The sequence below is a fragment of the Capsicum annuum genome, chromosome 8 (genome assembly GCF_002878395.1).
Source record: "Capsicum annuum cultivar UCD-10X-F1 chromosome 8, UCD10Xv1.1, whole genome shotgun sequence".
In the NCBI taxonomy this organism is placed as follows: Eukaryota; Viridiplantae; Streptophyta; class Magnoliopsida; order Solanales; family Solanaceae; genus Capsicum; species Capsicum annuum.
In genome coordinates this window covers 156,850,292-156,877,863 of record NC_061118.1, presented here as the reverse complement: position 1 = coordinate 156,877,863, position 27,572 = coordinate 156,850,292, and the positions used below count along the sequence as shown (strand labels likewise).

The following is a 27,572-nucleotide window of genomic DNA, read 5'->3' as shown; positions in this document are numbered from 1 at the left end:
ACGTGGGAATACACCTGGTATCTTCTTGTTGTAATTTTAAAACTCAATAGTGATACCAAAAAAATAAAATAAAAAATTGATGTAACTTCACTGCACGATTACAACATATATCGCCAGCAACTCATACCCCTGGCTAGCTGCAAAGATACTGACAATATATCCATCAAATGTCGATCAAACACTTATTTGAGGAGCCGGGAACCAAGTGCTCTCAGATGTATACAGAAATAATAGCTAACAAAGAGAAGGAAGGGCAAGAGAATAAATAGGCACTGGCATATTGACTACTTGAAATACGGACTATATAAGAAAAATGGGGAGGGAATGAGAAACAATTCATGATTTATATTTCAATAGAGTCCACCAGCAAGGCAATAATGTGAGGTTTTAGTGCTTTTCAGGATGAGTGTATCCATCTTGCTTGTGCTAATAAGTGACATCAATAATGCGAGCAAGATTGAGAATATGAGTGAGAATCTTTATAGAGACGGCAGTTGGTCGAAGGATTCTTTCATTTACATCCTTCCACGCTGTATCAGCCATTTTGGTGCAATGTATACCTCATATGTGGCTATGTCATCAATGACTCGACATAAGGTCATCAACCATTCAAAATCTTCCTTGGTAGCACACTTCATGCCTAAGTAGGATGCAGTCGTAAGCAAGTAATAAGTGCTAGTAGCTAATGCATTGTTAAGAGTATAAATAACATAAATACCAAGTAATTACACTCTCTTCCACTTTTTAAATTACTTTACTCTCCCTCCCTATTAATATACATAACATAACCGACATATACATAGCATTCTGTGTATATGTTGAGATTTTTGTAGTATGTTTAGGGAGTTGGAATTTTTTGTAATATTGAAAACATAAGTTGTGTATTTGTGTAATTTTTAGTTGTTAAAGATACTCAGAAACAGGCGGCATATAATCCTTCAATGAACCATTTTGCTTCCAAAAAGTAGTTTCTCACTATTTCTTTCATCTATCCACAACAAGAAATAAGACATTAGCCATCAATACATATTCAAAGAAGAAATTTCATTTTTAGCAAAAATGAGGAGAAAAAGCTACAGTTGGTTGATAAATTGATTAATATTGAATGAACTTGGTATAAATCACAATTCGTACCCTTTCTTTCGCGTAGTGAACAACATCGGATCTACCATCCTTTGACAACCCCATTTGGTAATAGTTATAGTGGTCTAAAAGTGCTTTGTAACTGATTTTCATGTAATCGGGGAGCCGATCTATATGAAAAATTTCCCACCTATTCAATGAAAAAGAAATTGAGTCAGATAAGTTTATTAACTTTATCATAACAAATATCATACGAGGGAGGAGAAATGTCTAGTCTTTGACGTCTAGGCTTGTCTCAGATTATAAATTGTAGGCAAATATTTAAAATTGTACAAAAACACGTTTGGTGTGGTCTTCTCCCCTGTTTATGCCTTTATTGATCATCTAATTGAATTCTAAGCTGTTCGAGGAGTAGTTCATACCTCTGTATGGCATCTCTGTAGACATCAGGTTCTTTTACAATGCCATAAGCATCAAATGTGTCATCTACTATTGAAATCATCGCTATAGTCTTAGCAAGCATGACACGAGCTTGAGAGTATTGAGGTTCAGCATACACCCCCACTATCCAAAAGTAGCATTCGACTGTTCTATCCCTAGCATATGGAAGTGTTGTCACAAAATCCAAATCTTTCCACCACCTACAAAGTAAGTGAACACATTTCAGATTCTGAGAAATTACTATCAACAAGTAATATATATCTTAATCTTAATTACTAGCTTAACTACCTTGATACTTCACTAAGTTCTTGTTTGTGCAACATTTGAAGTAAGTTGAAATCCAGTTTTGCAAATCGAAGCAGCACATCATTCTTAAATTCCTCCTCTTCGTAGATAGAGATGAAGTAGCCCGTCCCAACTCTTGGAATGCTCTTATGAAGAGACTGCTCAAGGGCATTGTTAGAGTCGTGACCCGAATTTTGTTGATGGACCTTTATGTTTTTGGGCCTAGGACCTATTTGTACGCACGTAATATATAAGTGCGATTTAGTGGGTTATTTTATTATTCAGAAAATTCAGCCTTCTCCAGATTGTACTCTCTCTCCATTATAGTGAAACCTCCTCTGCCTCTGCCCGTGGTTTCCCCCCAAGGCTGTCCACGTAAATCTGTGTGTTGTTCTTGTTTTCTTTTACTTGTGGTTTGCTTATTCTATCCGAATCATAACAAAATGGTATCAAGAGCTTGGTTGATTATTTTCTCGGGGATGCCAACCATGAAGTATGATATTCCACTGTTGGATTGCAACACCAGATTTTCGTTATGACAGGTTAAGATGCGGGATGTGCTCGTGCATATGGATTTGGACGATGCTATATTAGGGTTTATAAGATGCCCTCATCGTGGATGGACGAGGACAAACGGCGTAAGGATTAGAAGGCTCTATCTCAGATCCACCTTCATTTATCCAATCAGATTCTACAGGATGTTTTGAAGGAGACCATTGCCGCTGCATTGTGGTTGAAACTGGAATCGCTGTGTATGCCGAAGAGCCTAACAAGTTAGTTGCATCTCGAGCAACGACTTTATTCTCATCGTGAGGGTGCGTCCTTGGAGGATCACCTATCTGTATTTAAGGAAATCGTCTCTGATTAAGAGACTCTGAAGGTTAAGTACGATGAGAAAAATCTAGGGTTGATTTTGTTGTGTTCGCTGCCTGTATCATACACGACCTTTAGGGATACAATTTTATATAGTCGTGATACCCTGACGATTGCTGAAGTCTATGATGCTTTGTTCTTTAAGGAGAAGATGAAGCATCTTGTGAATGGGTCGAAGACTCAAGGAGATGGTCTCATTGTTCGAGGAGGAAGGACTTGTGAGAGGAATTCTGGAAGTGATGATAGGTTTAGGTCCAAATCCAAAAACATAAATAAAACCTGTAATTACTGCATAAAGAAGGATCATATCAAATCTGAGTGTTGGAAGCTACAAAATAGAGAGAAAAGAGAAGCTCCAAAACCGAAGGAAAACCAACCAGAGAAGTCTGGTGAAGCCAGTTTTGTGGAAGATGACGACAGTGATGGATAATTCTTGGTAGTTTCTGATGGTAACCCCAAATCCTGTGAGGATTGGATTCTTGATTCAACTTGCACGTTTCATATGTGTCGTAATCGGGATTGGTTTACAACATATGAAACAGTCTCTAAAGGTGCTGTGTTAATGGGAAATAACATACTTTGTAGGATAGCTGATATTTGAACAATCAAGATCAAGATGTTTGATGGGGTTGTGAGGATACTTGGTGATGTGCGGTATCTCCCAGACCTAAAGAGAAATCTTATTTCCTTGAGTACCCTTGATTCGAACGGTTGTAGGTACACTAGTGAAGGTGGAGTCCTAAAGGTTACTAAAGGTGCACTTATTGTGATGAAGGGATAGAGAAAGTCTGCAAATTTGTATGTCTTGCAAGGCTCTACTGTTATAGGTGATACAACTGTTTCTACCTCCTCTCTATTAGAAAGTGACATTACTAAACTTTGGTATATGCGCCTGGGGCATATGAGTGAAAATGGGATGACTGAACTAAGTAGGAGAGGACTTCTTGATGGGTAGAGTATTACCAAATTGAAGTTCTGTGAGCACTGCATTTTTAGGAAGCAGAAGAGAGTCAGATTCACTAAAGGCATCTACTCAACTAAGGGCACACTTGATTATATTCATTCTGATCTCTGGGTCCTACTAGAGTACCTTCTAGAAGAAGTGCAAATTATTTGTTAAATGTTATTGATGACTATTCCAGAAAAGTCTGGGTGTTTTTTCTGAAGCAAAAGAATGATGTGTTGCCTACTTTCAACGAGTGGAAGACTATGATTGAAAAATAGACAGGGAAGCAGGTAAAACGCCTTCGGACCGATAACGGTTTAGAGTTCTGTTCTAATGAATTTAATGCTTTGTGCAAGTCAGAAGGAATTGTGAGGCACTTGACAATTCGTCATACTCCGCAACAGAATGGTGTGGCTGAACGAATGAATAGGACTATAACGGAGAAGGTGCGTTGTATGCTCTATAATGCTGCTTTACCTGTCTTTTTGAGCCAAAGCTGTTTCCACAACTTATCTTCTTATTAACCACTCTCCCTCAGTCACGATTGATAAAAAGACTTCATGAGAGGTATGGTCTGGTACTCCTGCTAGTTATTCTGATTTGAGGATATTTGGATGTCCTGCGTATGCTCATGTTAATAATGGAAAGTTGAAACCTAGATCGGTTAAGTGCTTATTTATGGGTTATAAGCCTGGTGTTAAAGGTTATAAGCTTTGGTGTCCAGAAACCAGAAAGGTTATAATTAGTAGGGATGTTGTGTTTGATGAAACTGCCATGCTTCAGGCTCCCTCTGATTCTAGTGTTTCGCCTCCAAATGAGCTCAGTGACATGAATCAGCAACAGTCAAGCATCTACGTTAAATTGCAGATTGGATTAGAGTCTACACTAGTGCCTACTTCTTAGTCTAGCCCGAAGATATAGAGTGGTACTATTTCTTCTTCACCACCAGTGACGCCACAATATTCTATTGCTAAAGACAAGCCTAGAAGAGATATTAGACCTCCTCAGAAGTATGCTGAAGCAGATTTGGTTGCTTATGCATTGAATGTAACAGAAGGTATTGATTACGGTAAAGAACCTTCTTCTTACTCAGAGGCAGTTAGTTGTGATGATTCTGGCCGATGGATGATACAAGAAACGCAAGGAACACATGAAACAAACACCAAAACAGTCCACAAGTTCAAAGAATCGAGGACCTCTTTGATGACCACTCTCGGATTCAATAAGAAACCAACAAAACAAGATGAATAATGGTGTTTAACACACCAAACAGCCAGACCAAACTAGATTAACACACATGACAAAGAACGACAACAACTCCACGGATTCAACAACATAAGAACAAAATGAGTACAAGAAAGTAAGATAGATAACTTGACATATAATGCATAAACACTTATGAACCAAAATGTATATTAAACATTAAGACCCAAAGTTTTCATACAAATAACACCAAGTTCTTACGGGACCTCAAGAGAATCGAAATTCCCAAGCAACCACCGTTTCTAAGATTATTATCAACACAAGTGATGTCCACACTTGTCGCAAGGAATTCACCTTGCAAGACACTCTTTAGAGCTCTCAAAAATATATCATTAAAAGTTGTGGACAAAATGATCTATCATGTTCTATTTATACGCTAGGTTACAACTTATTACAAAATAACTAAACTGCCCTTAATGAGCTATGGCAAAGGGGCAGCTTTGGCATGTAGAATTGGGCAGCCTTGGAGTGTTTTGAAAGGACTTCTTGACACTTCAAGGCTTGTTTTCTTGGTTGGGCAGCCCCCAATCTCGGATCTCAACGTGTTGGTCTACAATCACGATCGATCTTGTATCATCCTCCCCTTCTTGAAAAGGATTCAACCTAGAATTCGAACCTTGCAAAACAATGGAGGAGATAACAAAAAAACACATATTCCTCATGACATGAGGGTTAATGTTATCACAATTAACAAAAATATCAAACCATGAGTGTACATTCTACACATGCCGTGGGACTTTAGGGAATAGGATACCCTTCCAAACACCAAAACAAATAACTTGTCTATCCACCTAAGTGTGACAAGAAACTAAACAAAAAAGGAAAAGTTTAATCCCTTAGAGCAAGGACCATAGTTCCCTCAGGTTCTTTTATCATCAAGAGGTCAAAGTGCAATCAAGACCTCACCTTCCTCGGGCCACACATCATCATGAGGTGTCCTCCTCATCAATCCGCAAGGCACATTAACTTTCTCTTCTTCCACCATCCTCTCGTCTTCACCATCATATCCATCATCCTCTTGAGAGACTTCCTCACTAACATTATTTTTGATCACTTTGTCCCTAACATATTAAGGATCACCCCCACCAACACAATGTTCCTTCGGTTCGGTTACTCACTAGCTTTATGACCCCAACCTTGACATTTAAAACAAATGATACCCTTAGGATTAGGAGTAGAAGAACTAGTACCTTTAAGCCATGGAGTCCTTTGGAGTGTTTATCAAATGGCTTCTTCTCTAAGGGCTTGTTCCACCCGAAGTTCTTCTTGTCATGATTGTTCCTTTTAACTTCAATGGCCACCTCTACAAGGTCCTCAATTCGGTCAAACTTGTGGACAACTAATTGAGAAACAACTTCGTAGCACAAACCACCCTTGAACCGAGCTAGGTAATGATTTAGAGGTTCAACAATATCAAGATGTAGGATCAAGTTTTGGAACTCATCATAATATTTCTCCATACTTCTATCTCCTTGCCACAAGTTGTAGAGCTTTGTTAGTTGATTTTGTTGGTACCTTTCCGTGACATATCTCTCCCTCATAAGAGCTTTCAATTTATTCCAATCCGGGAGATCAAGATTACCATTCCTTACTTGTTGCAACCACTTTGTCTCCCATAAAGTAGAGGCATAACCTTCAAATTGAGCAATGACATGTGCGACTTTCTTTGGGGAAGTTAACTCATTGAGTTGGAAAATTTGATTACATTGTAACTCCCAATCAAGATAGAGAGATAGATCACTAGTCCCCTTGAAAGAAGGAAGAGTGATCTTAATGAAATTTAGGCCTGTGTCTCTACCCACATTACCTCCTCGGTCTACTAAACCTTCTTGAACATAAGGTCAGTGTCTCAAGTTACCCCTACTATGAGGAGCCGGTCCAACTTTTCCCCCTCAGCTTCTATGTCCTCCGCTATAAACTCCTCTTCTATTGTACACAAATTCTGTAAAGAGAGTTGCTTCATCTAACCCCTCACCTCCATATAGACCCTCACTTTCTACATCATCAATTTGGATTGGTTGGTTTTGGTTTAGTGGTGCTCTCAATATATCAAGGGGGTCTCAAATTTGAGGAGCTTCTTGATGGACTTAACTTCAGTTGTTTGGATAAGTAGGGACTTGGTGTATGGGTTCATGGGTTAGTCTAGGTGGATTGAGCAATTGGTGAAGTGTATCCGGGGTGGTAGTATGTCCACTAGTCGAGGCATGGTAGTGTTTGGGACTTGAATGGTTGCAATCTAAACGAACTTCCAATGTATCCATTCTCCTTGAAAAAGAGCCCTCCATCCCGTCCATCCTTCCCTCCTTCCTCTCCATTTGACCACTAAGATCATGTTTCACGCTCATTATGGCTGCCAACAAAGCATCCATGGCTACCTCTCTCAAGGCCCTTGGACTACCTTCACCCGAAGCCATCGTACCTAATAAGAAAGACTAAACAAAACACAAACAATAATAAGTTAAAGGTTAGCAAAATCAATCCACAAATCACCTCAAAACAGTCTGCCAACTCTCAAGCTCACACTTTTGAAGTTTTTACTCTATTGGCCTCACAAGTGTTGATAACATACTTATACTTCAATGAGGTCACTCGATTCCAATTGTGGCTTGAGGTCGGAGTAGATTCTTGTTTGAAATGACACAAAAAAAGTCATGGACGAACTTGAGCAAAAGAAAAAGTTACTACGATTCAAAAACGAGAAAAGTACAAAAATAACGCTAACACGAAGAACGCACTCAAAAACTAATCTGCAACTTAGTAGGTATTTACTAGTTGTCAATTAGTATTAGAGTCAACAAAATTGAAAACCAATAGAAACAAGAAAGTGAAACTAGGAAATCCAATGTTCTTGAGCTCTTTGATGACGTGTCACTTAACTATTGGACGTTGTAATGTTGTTGAAGTTGAAAAATTTTGTTTCAAGAAACTAGTTGTTCAATTTCATGTGCGGAAGAAGAGAATTTCAGCTAAGGCATGGGGCAAACAAGATCTAGGCTCCACTTTCAAGATCTATAAAGTCTTTCACCTAATTGCACCAAATTGGCAAGACAACCTTTTTGGATGTCTTGTCCTCTTTTCCCTTTTGGACAATCCTTGAAAAGTGTTTTTCTTTTTTTTGATAGTATGACTTTTGAAAAGTCTTTTTGTTTGTTTCCTTTTTGGTGATGTCTTGGAAGTATTTCCAAAGCAAACAACACCAACACTCTCTTTCTTTTGAAATTTGGATCAAACAAGTCCCCTTTTTGAAGCTTCTTCTTCACCACATCAAGAACACAAGAATATCAACAACAAAAACACACAAGCCGTCCATCCCCACCACAATATTACTTGATTTTTAGCTCAAAACAATTGGATTTTGGACACTAAAAATGTTAGTGAGCAAATAACCAACGCTAGAAACACTCAAAACAAGTAAAAGACTACCAAATCTAGACACACAACAAGCTTTTCGACCAAGACATCAAGAACACTAAATCTTTTTTTTTGGATTTTTTTTCACTCTCAAGCCCAAGATTGATCTTGTTAGAACAAAATCAAATATGACTTTGATACTAAATAATACAAGAAAGGTTAGGAACATAAGAACAAACACCAAAACAGTCCACAAGTTCAAAGAACCGAGGGCCTCTTTGATGACCACTCTCGGATTCAACAAGAAACCAATAAAATAAGATGAACAATGGTGTTTAACACACCAAACAGCTATCTCAAACTAGATTAACACACAAGACGAACAACAACAACAAGAGAATAACAACAACTCCATGGAGTCAACAACACAAGAACAAAACGGGTACAAGAAAGTACGATAGATAACTTGACATACAATGCATAAACACTTATGAAGCAAAATGTATATTAAACATTAAGACCCAAAATTTTCATACAAATAACACCAAGTTCTTACGGGACCTCAAGGGAATTGGAATTCTCAAGAATCCACCGTTTCTAAGATTGTTATCAACACAAGTGACGTCCATACTTGTCACAAGGAATCCACCTTGCAAGACACTCTTTAGAGCTCCCAAAAATATATCATCAAAAGTTGTGGACAAAATGAACTATCATGTTCTATTTATATGCTAGGTTACTACTTATTACAAAATGACTAAAATGCCCTTAATGAGCCATGGGAAAGGGGCGGCTTTGGCATGTAGAATTGGGCAGCTTTGGAGTGTTTTGAAAGGCCTTCTTGACACTTTAAGGCTTGTTGTCTTGGTTGGGTAGCCCCCAAGATCGGGTCTCAACGTGTTGTTCTACAATCACGATTAATCTTGTATTAAAGGATGATTGCTATGCAGGAGAAAATAGAATCACTTCATAAAATGACACATGGGATTTGGTGCGATTGCCTAAAAATAAGAAAGCTGTCTGTTGCAAGTGGGTATTTAAAAAGAAAGAATGAACATCAGGAGTTGAAGATGCTAGATACAAAGCAATACTAGTTGCTAAAGGCTACAGTCAGGTTCCAGGTATCGACTTCACAGATGTGTTTTCTCCAGTTGTAAAGCATAGTTTGATTCGAGCATTGCTTGGTATTGTGGCCATGAATAATCTTGATCTTGAGAAGTTGGATGTCAAAAACTGCATTCTTACATGGAGAACTTGAGGAGGACATCTATATGCAGCAACCAGAGGGCTTTGCAGTCTCAGGAAAGAAGGACTATGTATGCTTGCTGAAAAAGTTTCTTTATGGCTTAAAATTGTCGCCCAGGCAGTGGTATAAGAGGTTTGACTCTTTTATAACCTCTCATATGTTTCAGAGGAGCAGATATGATAGTTGTGTCTACTTCAATAAGGTAAGTGATGGTTTATTCGTGTATCTTCTCTTGTATGTTAATTGCAGCAAAGGATATGAGAGAGATAATAAAAGTCAAAGCCCAACTCAGTAGGGAGTTTGATATGAAAGATCTAGGAGCAACAAAGAAGATTCTTGGCATGGAGATTCTGAGGGATAGAAAAAATTATAAGTTATACTTGAGTCAGAAAAAATATATTGAAAAAGTGCTTCACAAGTTCAATATGCAAAATGCCAAGCCTGTAAGTACTCCATTGGCATCTCACTTCAAACTCTTGGTCACTTTATCTTCAAAGACAGATAATGAGCGTGATTATATATCTCGAGTTCCATACTCTAGTGCCGTTGGGTCTCTTATGTATGTGATGGTGTGTTCCCGACCAGATTTATCTTATGTTGTAAATGCAGTTAGCAGATACATGGCAAATCTTGGCAAAGAACATTGGAAAGCAATTTAGTGGATTTTCAGATACTTGTATGGATCTGCTGATATTTGTTTGTAGTTTGGGCGAAATAGAGATGGAGTAATCGGGTATGTTGATTCTGATTTTACAAGAGACCATGATAAAAAGAGGTCCCTTATAGTCTATGTCTTCATCATTGGTGATTGTGCTATCAGTTGGAAAGCTACTTTGCAGACTACGGTTGCTTTGTCAACTATGGAGGCAGAATATATGGCTATTATGGAGGCTTTCAAGGAAGCTATTTGGTTGAAGGGTCTATTTGGTGAACTTAGCAAAGACTTACAGATTACTATGGTCTTTTGCGATAGTTAGAGTTCTATCTTCCTTACGAAAGATCAGATGTTTCATGAGAGGACAAAGCACATCGATGTTCGGTATTATTTTATGCATGAAATTATTGCTCGTGGTGATATTGTGAAAAGCAAGATTAATACCCATGATAATTCTGCTGATATGATGGCCAAGACACTACCAAGTGCCAAGTTTTAGCATTGCTTGGACTTGGTTGGTGTTAGCTGTTAAGATGTGCCCTTAGGAGCTTTTGTGGAAGAGGTGGAGAGTTTGTCTTGAAATGGATTTGAGTTCTGAATTAAAACTCGTGTCAAGGTGGAGATTGTTAGAGTTGTGACCCGAATTTTGTTGATGGACCTTTATGTTTTTGGGCCTAGGACCTATTTGTACGCACATAATATATAGGGTAAAATTCAGAAATGACATACTTGAGGCCCTAATTATTAATTTTATAGTAGCAGTTTTATAATTACATTTTGTAACAACTTGTATTATGTATTTTTAAAAACTGTTGCTATAAAAATACATATACAACTAATTTTACCTTCCTTAAATAACTGAAATTGGTTGAGATAAATATGGTATAATTATCAATTAATTAATTTTGTAGATTCCTTTTCCATTAAAACAACTTCAATCACGCGATTTTTATTTTAGCTTAACAATATTGATCAAAATTCAAATTGCAGTTTTCTCCATTAACAAGTTCATCTGAGAAAAAAAAAAAAAATCAAAATCTGCTTTTCATTTTTATGAGAAATTTCGTCTAATTCAACCGTGTTTTTATGTTCAACCATTGCTGTTGTTCATATGAAATTCTACAGTATCTTCTTCGAATTCAACATCAGTTTCAAAAATAAGCATTAATTTCTTTGAATCAAATTCAATTATAGATTCTTTAGTTGAAATTGTTCGAATACAACTATCAGTTGAAAATTCATCAGTTACTGTTGTTTAAGGTACGTAATCATTAAGCTTTTTTCGGTTGGATTTTTTGTTTCAGCCATTACTGATGCTCCTATTTAGTTTCGATTTATAATCAAAGCAGGAGGAAATTCAACATATATAACAAAAACCTTCAGAATTGAACTTTTTTGTTGCAAAATTTCAGTTTAGAAGTTGTTTCACTTATTTAGATTTTATTGTTTGACTATTTATTTCTGTATCGGTTGTTGTTATTTTAATCGATTAACAATTGATCAAATTGTGAAGCTCCCCGATTATGAAAATAATTTAAACAAATTTCGAGTTGAATTTTATTCAATTATTTTTTGAAAATCCTTGATCAATGGATGATTGAGTTGAGCTGCTGAATGTGATGAATCTCTATTCACACATCAAAATACAAATTAGGTATACTCCATATGTATTTTTTGATATGTTTAATGTTAACACTGCATATGTATTTTTGAACTGCTTAGTGTTAGCATTGCATATGTGTTTTTGGTTTGCTTGCCGGAATTTGAGAGTATAACTGTTTTTGCTAAAAAATATTTTATACAAATTTTTCTTTGGTTTGATTCAATATTTTCTGTATTTGATTTAATTTTTTTCTTGTGTTTGTATTTTACGTTAGACAAATTTTGTTTAAATTTATTTTTTGAATGGAGATGTTGGCTGTGTAAGTTTGTTTGCAGTTAAAGCTGAAAAGTGTTTGTTTTAACAAGTTACAATTTGACAAAATGTTTATATTTGTTTATTTTTTGGTTAAATCAAGTAGAAATGGGAAGCATACCAGTGCTTGTGAAGCACTCTGGTCGGTGGACGTATGAAAAAAACTACAATGAATATGTCACTGGTGCTATACTGTTGAGCACATCAGCAATATTCATTGAGCTGCACGATGAATTGACATCTCACTTAAGTATGGATTTAACAAAGAAACGTATCCTAGTGGAATATCAAATTACTGCTAATGCAGGGCAGATAGAAATACATAATGATATGGGTTTAAAGGTGTTTATATTTCAGAAAAATCAGATACAAGACATGAATTGTCTTTCTTTATATGTAAGCATTTTGGAGAAAATTGTAGGGAGCAACATGGCAAGTTCATCTATATGTGTTGCTGAAAGAATAACCAACTGTGACAACATTCAAACACTGATAAATACAATAAATGAAGGAGCTTTGGTGGTTTGTGAAGATACACAAGCATTAGATGTATTTGAAATGGATACTGTTGAGTTGATTATATCAGATCCACATCACAAGCATGTTGAGGAAGACTAGGTTTACTTGAGAAATTTTTTTTTGAAGTCAATCATGAAAGACTATTCAATTAGGGAGAAGTTTCAAACGCGAAGTAAAAGGTCAAGTAAGAAAACGTACGTACATTCTATATCACTCTGTTCTTGTTTAATATTAGTTTGGATATGTATTTTAAAAATACTAAATTATGTTGGATGCAGGTATACGTTGTTTTGCAAATCAAGAAACTGTGAGTTTTCAATGCGTGCATCAGGAATGGGAGAAACTGGAATGTTTAGAATAAGAGCATTCAGACTTTAACATACATGCTCGGTGAAGGACAAGATCTATCCAAAGGTGCATGCTACTAGTATATTGATAGGTGGTATGGTTAAACAAAAATTCCAGAACCACAAAAGAAAATACAGTGCAACAGAAATTAAAAATGATATGAAGGAAGATTTTCGTATGGATCTGACATACACTTTATATTGGAGGGCAAAAGAAAGAGCGTTAGAAGAGTTGAGGGGTAAGCCATCAACATATTATGTAAAACTTCCATCATACTTATATGTACTGAATACTACCTGTCCAGAGTCACATATAAGAATGAAAAGACAGATGAGAATGAGTTCTTGTATGTATTTATCGCTCTAAATGCATTCATTAAGGGATTCGATCATTGTAGACCAGTCGTAGTTATTGATGCTAGTCATCTGAAAAAAATGTATACTGGAGCATTTGTAACAGCATATACAATGGACGGAGCAGGTTAGTATGATTTTATAATAATTATATTGTAAAACTTGTTGTATTTTTTTGTATTTCTGCGTATCACCTGAAAATACATAGCTCCATTAGATATATACATATCTATATAAAATTACTTATATTTTCAAAGTTTCATGAATGAAAACATGTAAAATTGATTATGTTTTATAGTTATGTGTGTCTAAATTTTATTATATGTAATTGATACCATTTATTTTATAAAATATACAATTTTACTTACCTTTATATTTAATAAATACATATACAGCTCCTATATGTATTTTTATTTTACTGTGCATAACTGTTTTGTATATACAAGTAATATATTCCCTCTGGCATATGGTGTGATTGATTTTGAAAATGATGCATCATGGACGTGGTTCTTTCAGAATCTAAAGGAAGCGTACGGAGAAAGACAAAACATGTGTATTGTTTCTGATAGGAATCCAAGCATCATAAAGGATGTTAGCGATATGTACAACAATGTTCCACATTATGCATGTATGTGTCATCTATGGGGAAATGTTAAAAAACTTTACAGAAAGTCACATGATGCATTGTCGGAGATCTTTTATACAATGGCCAAATCATATTCAAAGTCAAAATTCCACATGTTAATGAAAAAAGTTGAGGCAGTTGATATTAGGGTGAAGAATTATTTGGAATTGGTTGGTTACGAAAAGTGGGCTAGGTCCTATGCAACAGTTCACCGAGGCTGGACTTTGAGTTCAAACATTGTGGAGTCAATAAATGGAGTACTTGTATCAGCTAGAGAACTGCCAATTTATGACTTTCTTAAGGAGTTTTGATATGAGTATGATCACGATAATGGACACTTTTTGAGTATTTTGAAGACCATCTAAAGAGTGCACAAGTCTAAGTGTGAAGGAGGCCCAAAACCATCCCAAGCACACTCCATGGGCTGTTTTTGGAGCCCTTTTCATTAAAGGGTCTTTTAGTCTTTTGTATTTTATTTTGTAATGTAATATAAATTGAACATTGTAGGGTTTTAGTTGGTAGTTTTTATGAATGTTGAAGAAAAGAACACTCCTCTTAGAGAGAGAGAGTCCACAACCGAAACTAGGGCATAACATAAGGGTGAATTCTCTTGTGTGTTCATATTGCTTGATACGTTGGTGCTTGGGTAGTGGACGCCTCTATTGTATCAATTGTACGAGTTAGGTTTTTGTTGTGTGAAGTGTTAAGGGTTCAAGAGTGGAATATGCTCTTGGGTTGTTAAGACTACATCAACACTTGTCTAACTATCTATCTTGTATCTTATTTTAGTTTCGGCTTCTTGTGTTGTTAATGTAACCCATTTGTTCTTGTTGCTATTCTAATATTGTGGAGCTTCATCTTGTGTTGCTAAACTTGTTGTTGGCTGGCTGTTTTTGTGTATTAACACCTTGTATCCTCTTCTTTCTTATTCTAGATAGTGAATCCGAGAGAGGTCCCCATTTGGTCCACAATTTGTTGTGATTTGTGGACTATTTTGGGGTGTGATTTCGTGTTTCCTTGTTTTTTCCGTATCATTTGATATCAAAGCAAGGCTGGTTTTTGTTCCCACAAAGCCAATCTTGGGTTTGATTTGTCAAAAAAAAAGTCGATAAAAACAGAAAAATTACAGAAAATAGCAATCTATCCATTTTTGTGTTCTTGGCCAAAAATTGTGTTGTGTTGTTGTCTTGGCCGAGATTTTCTTACTTTTCTTGACTAGATCTTGTATTTCTTTTTTTTTTGTCTAGTGCGTTACTAGTGTTGGTTCTTTCTCACCAACACTAAAAGTGTCTAGATCTAAAGGTTGAGCTTATAATATTGACATTGTTGTTGTGATTTTGAAGTGGTCATGTGTTGATCCTTATTGTTGAAGGTTGGTGTTGTTGTTGTTGAGTTCTTGAACTTGACCTTGTGTTATTGTTGTGAATTGGTGGCTTAAGAACTTCTTGTTGAAATTGCTGTTGAAAGGTGGAACTTGAAAAAGTGTTGATTGAAGTGTGAGACCAACTTGAACCTTAGACTCCAAGATTCAAAAGTTTGTGTTCTTGGTGTTCTTCACTAATCTTCATCTTTTATTGAAAAAAAGTGGATGTTAGATCTAAGAGGGTGAAGGAAGGAGGTGTAGTATTTGTTAGTCATCAAAGACTTTTACAACCACTTCCAACCACTCAAAGACTTTACAACCCTTTTCCAACCAACTTCCATGTTTTGAGGGCCCTGTTTTAAGGGAAAATACTACAAAAGTCCAAGTCTTGAAACTTGAGTTGAAAAAGAGTTCCAAGACTTATTCTTTCCCTCCTTAAACAATTCCACCAATCCAGATCAATAATTGGTCAAGACTTGAACCTTGGACAATAAAACTTGACAAAATCGTGACCAATTGAGGGTTGCCACATCATCACATTTTAACTGTTCATAGATAATTTTAAGCTCAAATTTTAGATTTCTTAGTTTCATTTTATTGTTTATTTAGTTTCGTTTGTTGATTCCATTACTAACTTACAAGTTAGTGCTAGAATGTAAGTTAGTTTTGAAACCGTTCTTCGTGTATACGTTTCTTTGTGTGTCTTGTTTGTTTGACTCGTTGTAATACTTGGTCCACCTCTCAATGTCTCATGGAGTACAAGCAAGGTTACGACACTTGTGAGATCAAAGGGTAAAAAATTTGAGAGACAAAACAATAGAGAGGGAGTGTGAGGAGTACAACTAACTTTTTTGTTGTTTTGTAGGTAACTTTTGGCCATAATGGAAACCATTTTGGCTCTCCTTGATGCTTTGTCCCGAGACCTTGCTAGGGCAAATGTGGGTCTTGAAAAAATTAACTTGGATGTGGTAACTATGAGTGAGAGGTTGGATTGAATGGAGAGTCGAAGGAATTCTCGTGCTTTTACTCCCAAAAATTTACTTCCAATGACCAATCCTCCAAGACCTCCATATAATGCCACAATCCAAGCTCCAAATAGCCCTCAAAACTGAGAACAAGATAGACCACTTCCCCTACAAGTTGATCAAGTCCAACAAGGAGGTCTTGGAAGCCAATTTCCTCCCATCCAAACTCCACAATCGAAACCCCACTTAACCAAAACAAGCCTCTCAACCGAAGCTCCACTACACCAAACCCGACGTGTCTATATAGAGAAGAATGGTAGAAAAGAACATGAAGGATAGGGGGTCTACGACAATGCTTGTATGATGGTAGGAGACTTGTTTCATATGAGATTAAAGACAAGGCTCAAGATGGAGAGGAAACCGAGGTTCAAAATGAAGATGTTAGCCGAGACTTGTTCTTATTGTATCCTCGGGTTCCCTTTATTTTTTTTGTGGACTATTTTGTGCACTTTCTTAATGTTTTGCGGAGAATTTTGGGTGTTTTTTTTGGAGGGCCAATTGCACGAGGTGAAGCCGTGAATTTGTGGTCAAATTCCTCTCAAGATGGAGAGGATGATATGAGTACGATCATGATCATGGATACTTTTTGAGTATTTTGAAGATCACCTAAAGAGTGCACAAGTCTAAGTGTGAAGGAGGCCCAAAATCGTCCCAAGCACACTCCATGGGCTATTTTTGGAGCCCTTTTCATTAAAGGGTCTTTTAGTCCTTTTGTCTTTTATTTTGTAATGTAATATAAATTGAATATTGTAGGGTTTTAGTTGGTAGTTTTTATGAATATTGAAGAAAAGAACACTCCTCTTAGAGAGAGAGAGTCCACAACCGAAACTAGGGCATAACATAAGGGTGGATTCTCTTGTGTGTTGCATTTTGCTTGATACGTTGGTGCTTGGGTGGTGGACGTCTCTCTTGTGTCAATTGTAAGAGTTAAGTTTCTTTTGTGTGAAATTTTAAAGGTCCAAGAGTGGAATATGCTCTTGGGTTGTTAAGACTACATCAACACTTGTCTAACTATCTATCTTGTATCTTATTTTAGTTTCGGCTTCTTGTGTTGTTAATGTAACCCGTTTGTTCTTGTTGCTATTCTAATATTGTGGAGCTTTATCTTGTGTTGCTAAACTTGTTGTTGGCTGGCTGTTTTTGTGTATTAACACCTTGTATCCGCTTCTTTCTTGTTCTAGATAGTGAATCCGAGAGAGGTCCCCATTTGGTTCACAATTTGTTGTGATTTGTGGACTATTTTGGGGTGTGATTTCGTGTTCCCTTGTTTATTTCGTATCAAGGTTCGATTATTATTTGCAAAATGGAACTGTAAAAATAGGCAACAAGCTTCATATACCTTCACACCACTCATTGGAAAGTTTAATGACATACTCAAAGAGAACGAGGCTTTGTGTACTCGTATGACGGTATGACCTTTTACATTTTTGGAATTTATACTTCTGAAAAACATAATTAATAGAATAATTTCCATTAAGTTCTAAATGAATGGAAACATATAAAAATAAATTAAAAAGTTCAGTAAAAAAATATTATGTATTCTGCATATGTATTTTTAATTGAAAATAATTAACACTGCACATGTATTTGGATGCTCTATAAAAATGTACTCTGCATATATATTTTTTCCTGCAAAAATGCTGGTGTGCTTACAACATATCGTATAATATGAATTTCATCTTTTTGTAGCATTTCATTAAAATTTTTATTTTTACATCAGGTTGTACTAGCCACAGAATATGTGTATATGGTACACGACAAATAAAAACACTTCATTGTTTGCCTCAAGGAAAAAAAAAAACTCATGTAATGCATTTCAACTAGATCAAATACCATGTGCACATGCTTGTGTAGTGTTGGAGAAGAAGAATTTTGAGAAGGGGCCATACTATTGGGATTTGTTTAAACCAAAAATTGTTTTGAAGACATATGATGTTCCCATCTACCTGTTTCCACACAAAGATGACTGGATAATTCCAGAGAGCGTACTTGGTGAAATAGTACTGCCTCCAAAATACAAAAGACCTCCAGGAATACCTGCAAAGAAGGATCGTGGAAAATCAGGCCGGAATATGTTTGGAAAGAAGAACATCAACTCATGTGGTGCTTGTGGGACTAAGGGTCACAATAGGCGTTCTTGTAGGAAATATAAAAAATGATACATTTCTCCTTCCGTATTATTGCTTAAAATTTATTTTTATTTTTTATAAACTTGAACTATTTTTTTTAGTTAACACATTTAATCATCATTTGACAAGTGAACACAGTAAAATCTGAAATTCTGCATATGTAAATATTGCAAGATCTGAACATTGCATATGTATTTTGAATTTGCAGTTCATATGTATTTTTAACATTGAATATACTTTTTAGGTTAAAGTTGTTAATTTTGATTAACCAAACACTTATTTAGTTCGTAATTGTTCATTGATTTAGCCACATATGACATATTCTGTAAATCTATGTTTGAATTCCAAAATCTTAGCGCTACATATGTATTTATATGCTAAAAATACATTTAAATGTATAATACATATGTATTTTTAATAAAAAATATTAACACTGCATATGTATTTTTGAAAAATAAAATCTCACCATAAATTAGAATAAGATGCGGGAAGTCAAATTGAGATGGTTTGGACATGTGATGAGGAGGGGCATGGATGCCCCGGTTTGTAGGTGTGAGAGGCTAGCTTTGGATGATTTTAGGAGGGGTAGGGATTGATCGAAGAAGTACTGGGAGAGATGATTATGCGGGACATGGAGCAGTTACAGCTCACTGAGGACATGACCCTAGATAGGAAGATCTGGAAGACGCGAATTAGGGCAGAAGGCTAGGGTCAGTTTGGGTCGCTAGTGTAGGAAATTACTTGGTGGGGGTATTATTCTTGTTATGATACCTTGTTTCATGCTTTATTACGAATCTGTTTACTTTTCTCTGTTTACTATTACTTGTGGGTGTCGTATTTATGTTATGCCATCTTGTTCCATGCTTTACTATGAATTTGTTTAGTATTCCGTGTCTCGAGCCGGGGGTCTATTAGAAACAACCTTTCTACTTCTTCAGAGGTAGAGGTATGGACTGCGTACATCTTACCCTCCCCATACCTCACTATGTGGAAATACACTGGGTTTGTTATTGTTGTTGTAAAATCTCACCATAAATTACAGAACTGTATTAAAAGTTTAAATTTATCTTTAATTCGAGTTTTCATTTATAATCATATTAAATAGACACATATCAAAATACATATTAGTTATGAACAATATGTATTTTAGAAAAGCTTACTATTAACACTGCATATGTATTTTTAGGCTAAATTTTATTTATAATGCTTACATATTTTTTAGTAAAATAAGAACACTGCATATGTATTTTCTAACATTGCATATGTATTTTTAACATAATATTGACATTTTTAAACTAAAAATTTCAGATATATTTTTGGAATGCTTAGGCATAACATTGCATATGTATTTTTCTCAGCTAAAAACAATACATATGTATATTTTAGGCATAAAATTTCCTGCATATGTATTTTTAGCATAATATGAACAATACATATGTATTTTTTTAACTAAATCACACAGTAAAAGGAAGAACACCATAAAATGCTCAGATTAAACTTCAAAACTGAATTAATTTCATTCAGTTAAAATAAGTACTATTATAATCTACAATTAGAACCACTTTAAAACATCAAAATTAGTTTGTATAATCAGTACCTACATCCATAAACCAACGTCTAAATTATATAAAGTAATCAATCCATCATACATCATACATCAAAAACTTCAGTTACACTAGTTATTCTACTTTGCCTTGCAGGCCTCAAAGGTGCTTCGACATCACTCTAAGCATTTGTGTCTTGCTTTTTGGTCCCATATTTCCACAAAAGTGCAGCATATCTTGTACGGAGTGTATTGGGGTCGAACTCATTCGCAAGAACTTTGTGACCATAAGAAAGACACTCCGCATATGTAACCATCTAGACACCACAATCCCTACAAAAATAATAAAAAGGAACACATATGTGCTTTAATATATATTTTACAAACATACAATTTTGTTATATGTAAATTAAATAACTTACAAGTTTCCGCTCGGTTGTTGAGGCAAACTCTCTTGAAATAACACATCAAACATATCTGTGGAGTCTTTGTCTTTGTATCTTGGATGGTTTTCAACATCAATTTCTTTCTTAACGTAGAAATCACAATGTTGGAGACACAATGGGGTAATCACAACTAATTTCTCAGTGACATCAAGAACAACCAAATAATGACCAGATGATTCATATGAATCATATAGGAATATGCACCTCTTTGAGAAAGATAAAATTGCTAGCACCTAATTATGTTTTTCCTTTATATTTACTGGAATATAAATGTCTTCCACTGTATGCCATGGCACAGCAGCATGCATACAGAATCCATTTATGTATTCATTAAGATGTGCCACCTGTCCTTCCGCCGTAAGGTTTGCAGCATTCGCAAAATAAACATCATGAACAGACCTAATTATGTTCATACAGTTGCAATCTACTGTGCTGAATTTGTAAGACCTATTGGGGTCATACTTTGGCTTTTTTCTCTAGTAGTAGAAGCAAACATCAATATGTTGCAATAAGTAACAACACAAATTTTAGATCATTCAAACTATTTGTATACTAAATTTAGCATGTGTATGTAATATAAAAATACATATGTAATTTAAAGTGTAACATATCCTTTCTTATATAATAAAAAAATACATAGTAAAAATACATATGTGCACCTGCATATGTATTTACAAATACCATAATATGTATTTTGAATTAGTGCTATAAATGTAAAAAAAATATTATCAAAAAAAATATACTAACCGAGTCTGTCCATGACTGATCAGGGAACCCCATTGTGTAGAACCAATTTTTAACTTCAACAGTCTCAATTCTGAAATGCATCATTGGAATGGTTGATTTTCTCCTTTTGTAATGATCCGCATTTTTCTTTCTGTTTTGTTTTTTAATCAGTATATGTTAAATCATGAGAACATAATGTAATTTAAAAAAAAAAAACTTAAAACAGTTCAATAGAAATACCTTTTAGCATGAATATTGAGAAGGTCTTCAGAAATCCAATCTATAACTTGTTGACAATCTTCGTATCCACAATTCCATCAATCGGATGATAAATAAATGGATGTTTCTGTGGGAATATACGTATGTTCCCTTCTGAGCTCTCTATATAGTTACGTAATATAAAAAGGTAATTATTAAAAAGAATTTGCATAACATGTTAATCGTAAACTAAATATATAATTAATTGTACTTACCAGCAGCTGAACCAAATTTCATCGTGTAAGGTGACTCGTTGAATTTGGATGGTTGCCTAATCCTTAACTTTGGAATATGAGTTTGAAGTTCACGATTAGCAGAGGGATGAACAATGATGCTTTTACTACTGTATACATTCAAACTAGGAAGCAAGTCATCAGAGATTATGTCTTGTGAATCAGGCCAAACTGTATCATTCCTTTGTTCATCAGTGGTTAATTATTGTATTTTAGGAGTTTTCATAATCTGCTCCTCCGTACCAAGATCAACCTTTCTGTGCATGTCTAGTTTAGAGCTCGATCCAACATTCTCTTTGTTTTCCTTCAAAAATAGAAAACAATTTATTTTTTTATGTCCAAAATAACCCACATAACCTTAGATATGTTCATAATACATACCTGACAATGATCTTGAACAACAGATTCAGACTTTTTATCATTAAAATGTTCATCGCTTTGTTCTTCTTCACAAGTTGCCAATGGATGTCTCGTGATGCTTTCTCTTCGTATGCATTAAGACTTGGTAAAAACTCATCTGAAATTGTAAACTGTGAATCAGACAAATTTGTATCATCCAATTTCTCATCAGTGATCTGCAATAGAAATGAAATAAAATATATAATTGTCTTCTGGATTGTTATGATTTTTACATCACATAAACTGAAGTTCAATTCATTATACATACTCGATCTTCATGATGAACAATCTTCTCAGAAAGATTATAATCCAAATTTATACTTTGGAGAAGCTCATCAGGGATTAAATGTTGAGAATCAATTTCAATGTTTGTTTTATATGGATGCAAATCGATGCACCCTTTGCAAACGAGCAAAAAAAATTAAAACAACTTCAAACAAAAATTCAGTTGTATATGTTTATACAGGTCTATATATAAAATAACATATAACTGCTAAAAAGGGCAATTACATTTGTGCACTCAAAAGAATAATCATATTTTAGTTATTTTTTTACCTTTGTACCATCCTGATTCTCATCCAAATTCTGATCAACAGTAGGACTGAATTGTTATGGTGATGTTTCGACACCAACATAATCCATCTGTTGTGCTTCAACCTCTGTATCTTCATGTTGTTGCTACAAATATAATTTGAATAAACTATTATTATTTGATTTCACTTAATATGTATATACCAACCCACTAAAAATATATAGTGTTGAAAAATACATTTCTTGACACACTGCATAGATATTTTGTATTACATTTCATATGTATTTTTAAAAAGCAAAACATATGTATTTTTTGTATAAACTGCATATGTATTTTTAGCAATATAATGGATATGTATTTTTTTACATACTCTGCATATGTATTTAGCAAAATACATTTCTTGACACACTGCATATGTATTTTGTATTACATTTCATATGTATTTTTGAAAATCAAAGCATATGTGTTTTTTGTATAAACTGCATATGTATTTTTAGCAATATACTGCATATAAATTTTTTCACATACTCTACATATGTATTTTTTTAATACTGTGGATATTATATAATAATAAAACTTTTACCTGCTATGTTCAATTGCTTTGACTGTTTTTTTGAACTTTCTATTCACTAATTGACGAATTCGAGTAAACTCTTCACGTATTCCTTTAAATTCTTGACGAACCTGTATTCATAAAAATTCAGTAAACACAAATTTTTAAATGTAAAACTAATATTTGACAAAAAAATTACCTCTTCACGGAATGCATCAAAAAATTTCTTAGAAATAAATGCTTCTTTCTCAACATGACTCTCACGCTTTGACACGGCTACTTCCTCTACATGACAATCTGCCTTTGACTGTACCTGAGAAAAAATAACCCTAGTTGTTTGCTTCCCTTTCTTCATTTCTGAAGAAAAAGCCTGTCGTGTTGGAATTGGCTTGAATACTGGTGTCTTCATTACAGCAGTCTTTGCAGCACGAGGAGATGGAGTCCTTGTTTGGGTATGCTCATCAACAATATTGACTTGCTTTTTTCCTGAAGGTTTCTTCGCTGCTGGGGTTGATGAATCCACCTTCTGTTTCTTCTTTGAATGTTCGTTGATCTTTTTTGGTGGTGGATCCTGAAAGTCATCGTCAGAATCAATTGAACGTTCATCTTCAGTTACATCCTTCTGTGGTATTTCAAGCTTTGCCAATTCCATTTCAGTTGGCTCTATGTTCTTAAATACAACCTACGAATATGTTAAAGAATATGTTAAACAATTGTAAATGAAAAAGAATATATGTATACAATACAATACAATACATATCAATACATATATATTTATTCACAACAAACCTTGTCATTGTCCTTGAACATAACATTCATCAAAAACTTATAGCGTGGACGAGGTGCAATCGTCTTCCAATTTAATAATCGGGGAATCCAATTCTCAACCTTCAATGCAATCTTTGGTGGGACATTTGAACAACACTCATATAGCCACACTTGAATAGCCAGTGGCATTCCCTGAATCAAATAAAATTTTCCCCCATCTTTCAATCGGTTGTTCAAACTTCTGGACAGATTTTCAAAAGATAAAGAACCCCATAAAAAATCCTTATATCTATCACTATCTACCAAATCAAAATGAAGATGGGGTATAACAACAGTGTCAATGTTAGACAACACAAATGAATGCAGGAAATATAGAATTACAAATTTCTCAGCATCCTCATCATTATTCCCTCCCATACTTTCTCCGTGAATGCTAGAAATAGTTGCCTTTTCTGTATAATTTCTACTCTATTGAAATACTTTTCAATCATCCTATTTGGTACACCCTCATAAAAAATAAAGTCATACCTATTAAACACACAATTCAATCCAGTTATGATAGCAAATTCCCTGGGAGCAAAACTAAAAGAGGTGTCATTAGCACATATCAGAATCTCAGAAGAAGAACTACCCTTCACCTCAAGCGTCATAACGGATCTGCACAACTGTGCTTGCACTACACACTGTTGCTTCTTCATAAAATAACCAAAAATATTATTGTCGCAAAAGTTTTTAAACTGTTCCTTATTTAAAATTGCGCGTATGCTTTCATAAATATCATTGTCACTGTACGAGCACATGTGCGGTGCAAATCTTGAAAGTTTTCTGACAAGAAATATTTCGTCCCGCATCACCTATACAAAGTAAAACTACCACTTCTTGATCTGTAAACAAAATTCAATCAAATAAAAAAAATATGTAACATGCATATATATTTCAGATGATTAAAATGCATATGTATTTTGATCAAATCATAACTGCAACCAACACTGAAAAATACATATCAAATGTACTAAAAATACATATAGACAACAGACTGTTATGGTAGTTAAACTAAAATAACATGCATATGTATTTTGACCATATCAAAAATACAACAAACATTGAAAAATATAAATACTCAAAAATGCATATCAACTATACTAAAAATACATATAGGTCAAAATTATTCAGCTGTACTAAAAATACATATCAACTATAATAAAAATACATATCAACTATACTAGAAATATATATATCCAAATACTATTCATGAGTAGTTAATTCAACAATATATTTTCACAGAATCTCTAAATATCATCATAACAGAAAATACATAATTACTTGAACACAAACAAAAAAAAATACATTTACAAACAAAAAAAATACCTCTTTCTCACTTTCTTCTTCAGATTCATCATAAGATTTGTCAACATCATCTTCAATTTCTTTTGATTTCCTTTTCTTCTCGTACCATATTTTAGTTTTTTGCTCCTTTGGAGAAGGAGTTTTCTTCAACCCTTTTTTTTTTAAAAAAAATTCCTTCATCTTCACTTCGTCGTTGTGAAACTTCGACTTAATCTCTTTCGATCTCCCAGATTTCCTCAACTGTAAATGATTTGAAACAACAGTAACTAAATCTTCTTGAGTTAACCCAATACTAAAAGATGGTGCATTAGACACTAATTTCATATTCCTTATACTATTGTTTGTAGGTGTTTTTGCAGTGTGTTCATCCATTAAAACACAAAACTCTTAAAAATTAAATTTTCGATGAATTAAAGTAGGAAAAAAAAACGCTCACATGCAAAATGCGATTAATAATTACCTGAAATATGGGAGGCAAATCCTAATCACAGATCATGCAAGAATCGTGCAAAAGGCAATAAAATTGAGGAGAAAGTGATGGTTAATGGCGGAAAAATAGGAAAAAGAAATTTAAATTAAGAAAAGATAAATAAGGAGGAGTGAAAAGGGGGATTTTAGCACAATAAAAAATTTAAGCGGCAAAAAAATTGGGACCACTTAAAATAATGCTACATATGTTATAGAATGTAATTAGGAAAAAGTGTTGCTATTTTTTGTAATTAAGTACTTAAGTATGTTAACATATGTATTTTTTCCTAATATATAAGTGTGATTTAGTGAGTTATTTTATATTCAGAAAATTCAGTCTTCTCCACATTGTACTCTCTCTCCATTATAGTGAAACCTCCTCTACTTCTGCCCGTGATTTTTTCCGTAAGGGTTTCCACGTAAATCTGTATGTTGTTCTTGTTTTCTTTTACTTGTGATTTGCTTATTCTGTCCGAATCATAACACAAATGTCTCACTTGTTTACTCAGCGGTGACTTCAAATGTGGAGCTGCAGATTCAAGATGAGTAGTGGAGAATGCAAGTGCCTCTGTTATGAACCAATTGTCCCACATTGGAAAAATAGATAAATGTTAAGGAGATTATAAGCCAAATGGGTTCTCCCACCTATTAGACTAGTCTTTTGGTTTGGGCTCTCCCGTTTGGTTTATAACATTGATGCTCTCATTGAGAGTCCCACGCGTTGGGCCGTGACTCGGAGTGGTGGCCGGGGCGCTAGGAGTGGTGGCTTGGACCCAAAAGGTTTGCCAACCATGATCAACTAGGGTGTAGCCGTGACCAACGAAGATTGATCCACGTGTGGGGAGCCGCGCTGTGGGCCGTGACTCGTAGTGGTGGCCTGTGTGCCAGTAGTGGTGGCCTGGACCCAAGAAGGATGCCAGCCGTGACCAACTGGGCATAGCCGTGACCAACGAGGATCGATCCATGCGTGGAGCCACGACTCGGAGTGCTGGCCTGGACCTAAGAGGGGTGCCAGCCATGACCAACTAGGCTCAGCCGTGACCAACGAGGTCGTTGGTTCTCAAGCGGAGGCGATTGTTATGAACCAAGCCTTGACCAACTGGGCTCAGCCGTGACCAACGAGGTCATTGGTTCTCAAGCGGAGGCGATTGTTATGAAACAATTGTCCCCCATTGAAAAAATAGAGAATGTTAAGGGGATTATAAGCTAAATAGGTTCTCCCACCTATTAGACTAGTCTTTTGGGTTGGGCTCCCTATTGGTTTATAACATATCCTCTCCATAAGTCCTTACGCGTGAAGCTTCGTATAAGTTCAAAAGACCCCTGATGTCGTTGTTAAGGGATTCTCTGCTAAAAAGTTCTGGTTCAAGTTGAAACAAAAGATTAATTAATTAATCTACATGTATATCATGGTATTAGCTAGTACATATTAATTATGTATTAAAAAACAAATTAGTTAGTAGTAGTGTGTAGTGCTCCAATTGACATAGTAAAGCTTGATAGATATATTACTTGGAGAGATGTTATAACCCTGTTGTCTTATGATTCGAAATTGAACGGATAAGGTGGTTAAATCGTTGCAATCATGAGCCTCAAAGTTAGGATCTGCTTTGTAAATGTGATCCAGCATGTCGTCTATTTGTTCCTCAAAGTAATAAGCTATGCCAAGGCGCTCAACGGTGTCTATCAGATTCAACTGCTCAGCCAATGTTGTTCCACAAGCAGCTGATAACATACTCCTTGTTTGTTTCTTCAAAGTCTCAATCTCTTGAGCATACTTTTCTGCAACCTGTAAATGTATTTAAAAAGAAAATGCATGCATATTCAGAACAATTTCCTCCTCTTCATAGATACTCATCACTGCAGCAGCTGGGGCCAT

The 27,572-nt window shown here is 35.2% G+C and overlaps 1 pseudogene; it reads right to left on the bottom strand.

Moving 5' to 3' along the window:
* Positions 1 to 14: 14 nt before the first annotated feature.
* Positions 15 to 27,572, bottom strand: LOC107879369 (annotated as a pseudogene).